Source organism: Bison bison, unplaced genomic scaffold, assembly GCF_000754665.1.
Source record: "Bison bison bison isolate TAMUID 2011002044 unplaced genomic scaffold, Bison_UMD1.0 scf7180017864456, whole genome shotgun sequence".
Classification (NCBI taxonomy): Eukaryota; Metazoa; Chordata; class Mammalia; order Artiodactyla; family Bovidae; genus Bison; species Bison bison.
In genome coordinates this window covers 28,947,440-28,959,743 of record NW_011495018.1, presented here as the reverse complement: position 1 = coordinate 28,959,743, position 12,304 = coordinate 28,947,440, and positions in this window count along the sequence as shown.

Here is a 12,304-nt window from a genome sequence, read left to right as displayed (position 1 = left end):
GAGCCTGCCCGTCAGCTGAGTGATTGTATTTTTTTACAGTTCCTAGCACAAACCTTCTCATTTATATGTAAAGCAGCCATTAGTCATAGCTCCGTTCCCACACACTGCCTGATGTACAATCACATTTTGCAGCGGATGAATCTTTCCACACAGCTGCTCTGCTATGAATAATCCGTCTCCAGGCCCATAAATCAGAAAAAAATCATGCACCTCGTTCGCCTGATCCTTACACAAAGTCATATATTTTACATGAGGACGAGCTAAATATTCATGAGTCTTAAAGGCTTTCTTCATAGGCACTTGTTGGGGTTGTTTTCTACTACTGGGGGGATACCCAAGGTTGTATTTAGGTGAACCAGAGATTTTAAAGAGGATAGAAGAGGGGAAGGAGAGGGAATCTGTGTATGTGTGTGTGTGTGTGTGTGAGAGAGAGAGAGAGAGAGAGAGAGAGAGAGAAAGATTGATGGAGATTCTAAGCTTATCTCTTAGTCTAGGAGTGATGTGGGACAAAGGGTGCTCATGTGAAGTCTTAAAAACATGATAAATACTTGTTCACCTGAGCTTCTATCCTGCTCAGAGCCATGAATATTGCCTCGCATACTTTCAAGGTCATTTCATAACCTTTGCCCTCTGACCTATGCAGCAATGACTCTGGCCCTTCTCTGTATAGGGAGGTGCCTCGGATCCCCACCCTGATTTGATCAAAGCAGAATGCGGGGTGAGAGACCAGAGACATGGGGAATGAGCAGATATAAAGGGAACCATTTTGATGCTAACAAAGCCTGTGACCCACGCGCAGCTTCAGGCCTTCAGCAATTTCCTGGGGTTTTTGTTTCCAACCCATTCTGGTTCCAGAGAGCATTTAAGGTGGCTTTCCTGCCCCTGCCTGCTGTACCTCCATCCCCTGGTCTACCTCCCTCCACTCACCCTCTTAACCCCTCCAGGCCCCGATTGCTGCAGTCAGCTCAGAGGGCCCACGCGCTCTGCCAGGAATACTCTCCCTGCACAGCTCCTCAAACTGCCCCTATTTCCTGAAATGCAAATTTTGACCCCTTCAAGAAGGCCTCCTTCCACTCTCTAGAGGAGAGGGAGTGCCTGGCCGTGTAACCTCCCCCTGCCGCCTTCCCTAGCTAAACTACTCATCACACCAACTCGTCTGCTGGCAGGTACTTTTTCATTTTATTCTGGCATTCGCTCAGCATTTGTCTGTGTGTTCAGTGGCGCTGTCTGTCTGACTCATTATGCTGTGGTCCGCAGTGGTGGTGATGGTGTGTCCTCACTTCCCTGGGAAGGTTGAAAATTCTTCATCCTGGATTTCACTGACTAGATGAAGGACATATTTCTAGGTAGGTTTCTTGGATTTAGATTTGGAAACAAACATAAGCTCTCAGACCCTTTCAGCCTTCAGTGGATGATGATGCCTTGTGTTCCATTAGCTGTCCTCTGATGAAGAACTGTCCCCAAACTATAGTGGCACCCCCGTGGGGAAAATCACCTCTCTGTTTAACAGATGGGCAAACTGAGGCCTAACCTTGGCAAATCACTTTCTCAAGTCAAATCAAGAGGAAATGACAGGACATTACAATTGCATCCAAATTAACTTTTATGATTTTGACTCAGGTCATCAAGTTTTTTCCACCCACCCCCATGGTAAAAGGTCAGACATCAAAGCCTTTTCTTTTTCTCCAAGTTCCATGGGCTTATGCACTCTGCTCCCCTTTGCTTCTCCAGCTCTCAACCCACTCTTACTAATGTTCAGAAAGAATTAAGTAAGAAACCTGCCAGAGAGGAGGAAAAAGTCCAAACAATCACAGATGGCCGGCTCGCAAATTTAATTTAAAATCATTCTTTATTATCCAAAATATTAAAATTAAAGCTATAATGCCCAAAGGAAAACACAGATTAAAACCCCCTATGTTTCACAGCCTTTTCTTCAGGGGGTCCCTGAAACACTGAGTAAGAATGCTTTGAGAAGAAAGCAGGCTTGCAGGAGCGAAGAGCCAGCTGTAGATCATTGAGCCAAACTCTCGGTGACTGACCCAATCAGCTTCCCTTAAAGCCAAACACCAACTGTTTCATATGCAATTAATGATTGCCCTGGCAAATGAAAGTACATCAAGTCATCACAGGCATCGTTGAATGAGAAGACACACAGCAGTCACAGGTAGCTCATCCCTGGCATCTACATAATGATATTACCAGGCTAATCTAGGCTCAGGATTTAATTCTGCAAAACACCATGCACTAAATATTTATATTCATAAAAGGGCTGTGGGGGAAAAAAGCCCACATGCTGCCTCTAGGCTCCCCATTTGTCTAGAATAAGCTGCTGGCTCATTTGCTGGGGTGTATGGTTGGGGGTCAAAGGCATCAGTCAAGTGTCAGTAGAATTCTAGTGTTTCTGGCCCCAACTTCACCCTTTGAAAAGCCTCATTGCTGGATTGGGTATTCAGAGATACCCAAGAGAAAGCAAAGCCCCTTCCTTCCCTGGATATGTCAAAGCAGACACGGAGGACTCCTCACGTATCAGTGAGAAAGTAGAGCAGATGAGAACGTGTTCCTCTGTCTCTGGTGCAGAAAAATGAAAGTCTAGAGAAGGATCAGAGACTGTTTAGAATCATACCTCACAAATTTTAAACTGCAGATATAATTCCAATTCTTGGCACCACCATATCTGAACTGTAAAACTGAAGAATAGAGTTTCTCCAAATAATCACAAATAAACCAATGCTGATGGAAAGAACAGGTGTTCTCTTTGGCTTCTTGGATTTGTCTCTATTTTCTCTATTGGATCCTAATTCTGAACCACAGTCCTTATTCAAATGTTTTTTGCAGTGCACTCCTGGGCCTGACACCTCCAGCATACAAGGCACAGGACCTAACGCAGCTTGGCCTTAGGGGTTGCCAGGATCATTTCCATGTCCATCCTGGAGGCTGCTCTCCTCTCCCCACTTGTATCTCAAACCCAATTCTTTTTTTTAATTGAAGTACAGTTGATTTATAATGTTGTGTTGATTGCTGCTGTACAGCAAAGTGATTCAGTTATATGTGTATATATATATACACACATTCTTTTTCATATTCTTTTCATTATGATTTATCATGGGCTATTGAATATAGTTCCCCGTGCTATACAGTAGGACCTTGTTGTTTAACCTTTCTATATATGCTGTTCTTTAGTCACTAAGTTGTGTCCAGCTCCTTTGCGACCCTATGGACTGAAGCCTGCTAGGTTTCACTGTCCATGGAATTTCCCAGGCAAGAATACTGGAGTGGGTTGCTTTCCTTCTCCAGGGGATCTTCCTGACCCAGGGATTGAACTCGTGTCTTCTGCATTGGCAGGTGAATTCTTTACCTCTGAGCCACCAGGGAAGCCCATTCTACTTACACCAGCTTGCATCTGCTAATCCAAAGTCCTAATTCATTCCTCTCTGCTCCCCTTCCCCCACCACCCTAGCAACCACCAGTCTCTTCTCTATGTCTGTATTTCGGCTTCTGTTTCATAGATAGGTTCATTTGTGTCATGTTTTAGATGCCACATATAAGTGACATCATAGGGTATTTGTCTTTCTCTTTCTGACTTCATATGATAATCTCTAGTTACATCCATGTTGCTGAAAATGGCATTGTTTTCTTTTTTTATGGCTGAGTAGTATTCTATTGTATACATCTTCTTTATCCATTCATGTGTTGATGGACATTTAGGTTGCTTCCATGTCTTGGCTACTGTGAATAGTGCTGCTATGAACACAGGGGTGCATGTATCTTTTTGAATTATAGTTCTGTCTGTGTATATGCCCAGGAGTGGGATTGTTGGATCATATGGTAATTCTATTTTTAGTTTTCTGAGGTGGCTCCATACTGTTTTCCACAGTGGCTGTACCAACTTACATTCCCACCAACAGTGTAGGAGGGTTCCCTTTTCTCCACACCCTCGCCAGCATTTATTTGTAGACTTTTTAATGATGGCCATTCTGATCAGCATGAGGTGATACCTCATTGTAGTTTTGATTGGATTTCTCTAATTATTAGCAATGTTAAGCATCTTTTCATGTGCCTCTCAGTCATCTGTACTTCTTCTCTGGTCTCTTTAGGTTTTCTGCCCACTTTTCGACTGTGTTGTTTGCTTTATCTGTTGTTGAGTTCAAACCCAACTCTTTTCATCCAGCCCCCTCTGCCCTTTTTGCTCCTTGGCAGAAAATGCAGATGATGGAGACTGTTGGTTTCCTGTGCACACCATGACTTGGAGCCTTCAGCAACTTTTCCAGGGCTCTGCATATTACAATCAAGATGAGATCAGCTAATAAAAATTACTTTGGTTACAATCCAAAGAGATTAACCAGCCTTAAGGGTTTCACGGCTATGCATTACACTTTTCAATTTTCCTACAATTAAGCTAACAACAAATAATATTGACAAATAAAGTGCCAGATCTGCTAGCTGAAGCCCTGCCATGGCAAGCAAGAGTTGTTCTGCCGCTAAGTAATCGTCTAGCCATTGCCTGCTTGTCAGGTCCAGCCTGTGATTTCCAACACGCTAGGGCCCTAGCACTCTAGCTCACGGATGAGGGGGCAATGAGTGAAGCTTGTTGGTTTTGTTTTTTAAAAAGATAATAATCCTGACTCTGGCCCTCCTTACACTTTCGAAGAATTTTCCTTGTTTCCACTAATCTATCAACATCCTGCTAAAGAAAATCCAAGGTAAGGAGACCTATATTCTCGTGAGGCACAACTACATTAACTCATTAACTAAGTCAGAGTCACAAATCCAGGGCCTAATATAAACTAGACCCAGCACTAATAAAATCTGGGGATAGGCCCAAGTCTCAATGAAAACCCTCTCCCACACAGATGCTGCTTGAGGTCTATGGAGGCTAGACTTCAGCACGCCAGGTTGCCTGGGCATTGGAAACAATAGCAGGCTGCAAGATGCTTTGGCTCCTGTCTACAAAGCTAAGGCCCAATTACTTCTCTGGATATTTCTATTACTCAGGTTTGGAGAAGAAGACAGCAGGAGAAAGGGCCAGGAGAGGAGGTCTACAAAGGGAATAAAGGTCATTGTTACCATTTAATGAGAGTTTACCATGAGCCAATCACTGTGGTCAGTGCTTTCACTCAGTAATTTATATAATCTTCATAATAATCCTATGAAGTAGACCCCCATTTTACAGCTGAAGAAATCGAGGCCTGGAGAAGTTAAATAGCAGTTCAGGAATTGAACCCAGGTTTACAGGGAGGCCTGGCGTGCTGCGATTCGTGGGGTTGCAAAGAGTCGGACACGACTGAGCAACTGATCTGATCTGATCTGATCTGATTTGGTTCCAGAGCTTGTCTATGCTTTTTGCCACAAAACCAGTGAAAACTGCTGAACAACTACAAATACAGAAAATATATTTCTGTAGCAGAATCTCAATTATTATTATTATTATTTTTGGCCAGGTCTCGAAGCTTGTGGGATATTAGTTCCGTAACCAGGGGTTGAACCTGGGCAAGCTCAGAGTCCTAACCCCTGGACCACTGAGGAAGGCCCAGCAGAACCTAAATTCTGAGCTAAATTAGAAACAGGACATCTAACCTCAAAGTCATACTCCCTTTGATACAATGTTTGATCTTCATCAAAATCAACAAATATATGGGACCTCTCTGGTGGTCCAGTGGCTAAGGCTCCATGTTCCCAATGCAGGGAGCTTGGGTTTGCTCCCTGGTCAGGGAACTAGATCCTGCATGCTGCAACTAAGACCAGGAACAGCTAAATAAAGAGATAATAAAAAACAAACATCTGACAAGAACCCAGTCTCCTGGGACAAATGGGACAGTGAGAGTGTTCTATTTCTTCAATTATGAGAAACAGAGGATAATCTTAAACTAAATCATGTGAAAGTGAAGTGAAAGTGAAGTCGCTCAGTCGTGCCGGACTCTTTGCGACCCCATGGATACCAGGCTCCTCCGTCCATGGGATTTTCTAGGCAAGAGTACTGGAGTGGGTTGCCATTTCCTTCTCCAGGAAATCATTTGAGAAACTTGTTAAAAATGCAGATTCATGGGCCCCACCCAATCTTCTTGATCAGAATCTCTGAATAGGGGGCTTGTGAGGCTGCTATTTAACAAGGTCTCCAGACGATTATTATGCATCCAAGCAAGGAAAACCATTGACATGAACTATGAACATTGCCCTCAAATACATGCCAAGCCCTGTGCCCTGGCATCCAGGCCACTAATCTGACTGTAAGCAGCCCTCAGCTCCTTCACTCTCCCTCTACCTTCAGTCTTTAATACCTGCCAACTGCATTTCTTCCTCCTGTCTTTATTCTAATTCACCCTGGTCCCTGACCTCATCTGTGCTCTCCCCTCCTCTCCTCACTTGTGTTTGGGTTTTACACCTGCCCCTGGCCTGCTTTGGCTTCTTCCTTTCTCTCTTTTAAATGTAATTTTTATTTAAGTGTATTATACATACAGAAAAGTGCTCAGGATAATAAGGTTACAGCTCAATGAATTTTTCCAAAGTGTATATACCCGAGTAGCCAGCATGAAGTCTTTCTCTCTCTTTTTAAACACAAATTTGACTCTAAATAGCACTGAAGGGTAATTTAAGTCTTTAGTCTCTTAAAGGGACAGCAGGAAAGGGAAATTCCACCATATATCATTCCTTAAAACCTGATTGTAGAAGCTTCTCACCACCAAAATCTCTCTGCCTTCTTCCCTTCCTTTCACAAGTATTTATTCGGCACCTACCATATTATGTGCTGGGTCCATAATGATGAACAAGATATCCCTGGGTCCTGCTTTCATGGCACTAAAAGTCTCACAAGGGAGACAAATGAGACACAGAAAGGAAACAATAAATTGTGGACTTCCCTGGCGGTCCAGTGGTTAAGAATCTGCCTGCCAATGCAGAGGACACCGGTTTGATCCCCGGTCTGGGAAGATGCCACATACCATGGGGCAACTAAGCCCGTGGGCTGCAACTACTGAAGCCCGCTTGCCCTGGAGCCTGAACTCTGCAACACGAGAAGCCACTGCAAGGAGAAACCCACGCACCACAACCAGAGAGGAGCCCCTACTCACTCAACTAGAGAAGGCCTGTGTGCAGCTGCAGAGACCCTGCGCGGCCGAAAATAATAAAGAAAATGTACATTAATTTAAAACATTATAAATTGCGACAATTGCTCTGAAGGGGTTAACTGGGTGCTCTGGTGCCTGGAGGGTGAGGAGGTGAGGCAGGGGAGGAGGAAAGAGGAGTTTCTGAACAAACTATGAATGAAAAGGGCAGAATGTGAAGGCAAGGGCAAAGGCCCTGAGGTGGGACACACCTTGGATCAGGGCAGGAATTCTTTCCTTTCTCTTGGTGACCTCTCCAGCTCTCTCCTCCCATCTTTACAAATCTCTTCTTTTCCACCAGAAGCTTTCTACCTTGTCTGCCTCTTTTTATAGGAACAATCTACCATTCTCTCTTATAGCATAATAAGTGTTCCTCAACCCAAACCCTGACTGTTTAGTGACGTAGAGAAGGGGGGAAGAATGTGAACTTGAACTTCAATTTTTTTTTTCTTTTTCTGGTTCCAGAAATGTTTGAACAGGATTTATCCACCTACTCTTTGGAATCAACTCGCAGTCATCCTGTTGTCCCTGAACTAAGTCTACAGGAAGCCTCTGAGTTGCCTCCTTTCTCTGGTTTCTCACAGTTATCTCTGGGAGACTCACAGAGGAGTTCTGTTCAGGAACTCAGAGGTTTAGAATCAAGAAGTCTCATCAGTGGTTTTGGCAGCTACACTGTTTTGTTTCTGAGCTAACGCTGCCATCAACGATAGCCCTGGCATTAAAGGCAGGGGGCAGTACAGACTGTGCCCCAAACGATTTGGTTGCGAGCCCTTCTAACAACGATGACTTGAATGAGAGTGTTACAAGCACAAAGAAACCTGAGGATTCCAGAGCAGCCCTCTGGCTCTGTCATCTGCTTTCTTCCTGCCCATGTCAGTGTGAGGCCTCTGCACCCTCTGACCCTAGAGGGAGGCAGAGCAAGTCCTTCTTCTAGTCTCTTCTCTCCTTTTCCACCTCCACCCCCCAGCCTATCCTCAGATCCTCTTACAATCCTGCCTGCCATGATCTCTCAGTTATCACTGGGAGACTCATCTTTGAAGGACTCCCTCAGTCAGACTCGCTGACAGGTGACTGAAGTGGGGAGAATGTTGGGAGGTGAGCCCTCATAACAAAGTAATTAGATCTTTCAAAAGCCCAGCTTTACAGACCTTTTCGCTTCTCCAGTATTGTGTGATAGAGCACCTCCTTCTGTTAACTTCAATGTCCTGGAGAAGGTGAGTTAAATTAAAAACAAACAAAAAACTGTTCTTCCATACAGAGATCCAAGTTAAGGCCTCAAAGCCAAATCTTGGTATACACATTTTTTATGTCCTCTTTGTGTTCCAGTCCTTGACAAAATCCTGTCCAGTTTTTATCATCATTATCACCACCATCTAACACTGACCGAGTTCCTATCATAAGCTAGGGCCTGGGCAAACTGCTTTATGTGCATCTTTTCCTCCTGGTCCCACTAAACCTGGACTGCTAAGCCTGACCGTGACAGTGATTCTCAGGGTCAACCTCCAGGGCTATGAATGAGGCAGACCCTCAGACTAGCACTGGCACCAGCAGGGAGAACCAGGGAACTGGGGGATAAAGTTTAGATGCCTTGCCCTCTGACGCTTGGGACATGATTGGGACAGTTTTATGACAGACGCTGGAGAGTAGTAGCATTTGGTCATGTGTCCACTTAACAACTACGAGGAAGATATTAGCTTGGGATAGTGGAATTCCCACCTCTGGGAAATGACAGCAGCCAGATAAAGACATCATCTGCTCGAAGGAATGGTAGTGATGGGATCTGGACAAAGGCCAGTTGAAGAGAAAACAACCCATACAAACCTTAAAATCTATAAAACGAGGGAGGGTCAAATAGTGTCTAACAAATTTAAGCAAAGAAATAAAGGAATTACAGCATGAAAATCTGATTAATATCTGAAGCTGGGAAAAATATTCAATAAACACATACACTATCTTCTTATAACCAAATGAATACTCTTTTTGTCTGTTCTGGACAAAGGTTCCTGATTTGGATACTATTGTTAGTAAATACCAGGCCACCTGACCTGCCCCTTGAGAAATCTGTATGCAGGTCAGGAAGCAAGCAACAGTTAGAACTGGACGTGGAACAACAGACTGGTTCCAAATAGGAAAAGGAGTACGTCGAGGCTGTATATTGTCACCCTGCTTATTTAACTTATATGCAGAGTACATCATGAGAAATGTTGGGCTGGATGAAGCACAAGCTGGAATCAAGATTTCCAGGAGAAATATCAATAACCTCAGATATGCAGATGACACTACACTTATGGCAGAAAGCGAAGAAGAACTAAAGAGCCTCTTGATGAAAGTGAAAGAGAAGAGTGAAAAAGTTGGCTTAAAAACTTAACATTCAGAAAACTAAGATCATGGCATCTGGTCCCATCACTTCATGGCAAATAGATGGGGAAACAGTGGCAGATTTTATTTTGGGGGGCTCCAAAATCACTGCAGATGGTGACTGCAGCCATGAAATTAAAAGACGCTTACTCCTTGGAAGGAAAGATATGACCAACCTAGACAGCATATTCAAAAGCAGAGACATTACTTTGTCAACAAAGGTCCATCTAGTCAAAGCTCTGGTTTTTCCAGTAGTCATGTATGGATGTCAGAGTTGAACTATAAAGAAAGCTGAGGACTGAAGAATTGATGCTTCTGAACTGTGGTGTTGGAGAAGATTCCTGAGAGTCCCTTAGACTGCAAGGAGATCAGTCCTGAATGTTCATTGGAAGGACTGATGTTGAAGCTGAAACTCCAATGCTTTGGCTACCTGATTCAAAGAACTGACTCATTGGAAAAACCCTGATGCTGGGAAAGATTGAAGGCAGGAGGAGAAGGGGAAGACAGAGGATGAGATGGTTGGGTGGCATCACCGACTCAATGGACATGAGTTTGGGTAAACTCCAGGAGTTGGTGATGGACAGGGAAGCCTGGCGTGCTGCAGTCCATGGGGTCGCAAAGAGTTGGATATGACTGAGTGACTGAACTGAACTGTTAGTAAATGCATTTAGACTGTGGGTTAGACTACCTGCAGGAGAATCTGTATTAGTTATCTATTGCCACATAACAAATAACTCTCCAATTTAACAGCTTAAAGTAACAGTAATTATTTATTATCTCATAGGGGTCAGGAATTTGAACAGTTTATCTGAGTGCTCTACCCAGCATCTCATGAGGTTGTGTTCAAGATGTGGGCTAGGTTTGCAATAACCTGAAAGCTTAACTGTGACTGTTGGATCTGCTCTAAGACGGCTTGCAAATGTTATTGGCTATTTGGTGCTGACTGTTGGCAGAAGGCTTCAGTTTCTTGCTCTATGGACCTCTCCATAGGGCTGCCTGGGGTTCCTTATAATTAAATGCCTTATTTATCCCAGAGCAAGTACTCCAAGTGAGTAAGGCAGACCCACAGTATTTTGTATAACCTAGCCTTGGGAGTCACCCTCCATCATTTCTGCAATATCTCATTGGTTACATAAATCAGTCCTATTCATTATAGGAGGGGTGTGAATACCAGGAGGCAAGAATTATTGGGGGTCATCTTGGAGGTAGTCACCACCATACCTTTGTTCTCACAGCGTTCTATTTAAACCATTCACTTCAGACTGGGACTTGAACCCATGGGTGTCAGGACTCAAACCCAGCCAAAACCTTACTGGAGACTCTAGCCCACAGTCTTTTAATTAGAATCACTTACCTGATGTCTGGACTTACTGAGGCTCAGATTCTATGTGTCTCAGCACAGAAGGAATTCAGTTAGAGGCAAAGTGAGAAGCAAGAAATAGATTTATTAATATAGCATTCTTACAAGAAATGCAAGCAGGCAGGTGAGGAAGCTCTACCTTGAGGATTAAGTGGGCTACAGTTTAATAGTCAAAGGAAAGGGAGAGGGGAAAAGACTGCCTTTTTCGAGTAGATATCAGGCTTACATCACTAGCTCTTCCTCTGTATCAGGCAGGAGAACGTCTGACTCTATGAGGTCAAATGAGGACTGTCATATTGCTGCTGTCGTTGTTTAGTTGCTAAGTCATGTCTGACTCTTTTGTGACCCCATGGACTGTAGCCTGGTAGGCTCTTCTGTCCATGGGATTTCCAAGGCAAGAATACTGGAGTGGGTTGCCATTTCCTTCTCCAGAGGACCTTCCTGACCCAGGGATTGCTTCCAGGTCTCCTGCATTGCGGGCAGATTCTTTACCATCTGAGCCACCACGGAAGCCCCTCTATAGTTAGACAAGCTTGCTTCATTCCACGAGGTTCCAATAACTTTCTTGAGTGATTAATTTACAATGGTCTCCCAAAGTTTCCCAGGTTTCCCTCTCTATTTATAGACTCCTACTGAGCCTTCTACAGCTATCTGAATATCTATCCTATTTTATCCCTATCACTATCAGGGGCACACAATTACAATTTGCCCCATTCCTGATGATGCTCACTGGGTTTTTTTTGGGGGGGGGGATACTATGTCTTGTGCAGGATCTTAGTTCGCCCATCAGGGGTCAAACCTGTGCCCCCTGCATTGGAAGTGTGGAGTCTGAACCACTGGATGGCCAGAGAATTCTTGATGTTCACCTTGATCCCTTGCTTTAAGTTATGTCTGCCTGACTTCCCCACTGTGAAGTTACTCTTTTCTTTTTCGAATCATTAAGTATATCGGGAGTCATATCTCCATTATTCTTTGAGTACTTCTTTGTGTTCTGCCACAAAATTTTCTAGCTTCATGTTGTTTTTACCTTGTCCTAGCCCTGGAATTAGCTATTTCCCCAAGGAACACTAATTCCTTTTAGTGGAGAATGGTATTTAGAAGCTAAGATCTGGATGCTAAGTCTAGTTACTATTATTGGGTATTGCTGCTCCAGGGCTTCCCTGGTAGCTCAAATAGTAATGAATCTGCCTGCAATGCAGGAGACCCTGGTTCGATTCCTGGGTTGGGAAGATCCCCTGGAGGAGGGCATGGCAACACACTCCAGTATTCTTGGGCTTCCCTGGTGGCTCAGTTGGTAAAGAATCCACCTCCAATTCGGGAGACCCTGGTTTGATTCCTGAGTTGGGAAGATCTCCTGGAGGAGGGCATGGTAACCCACTCCAGTATTCTTGCCTGGAGAATCCCCATGACCAGAGCAGCCTGCTGGGCTACCGACCATGGGGTCGCAAAGAGTAGGACATGACTGAGCAACTAAGCACAACACAGCAGC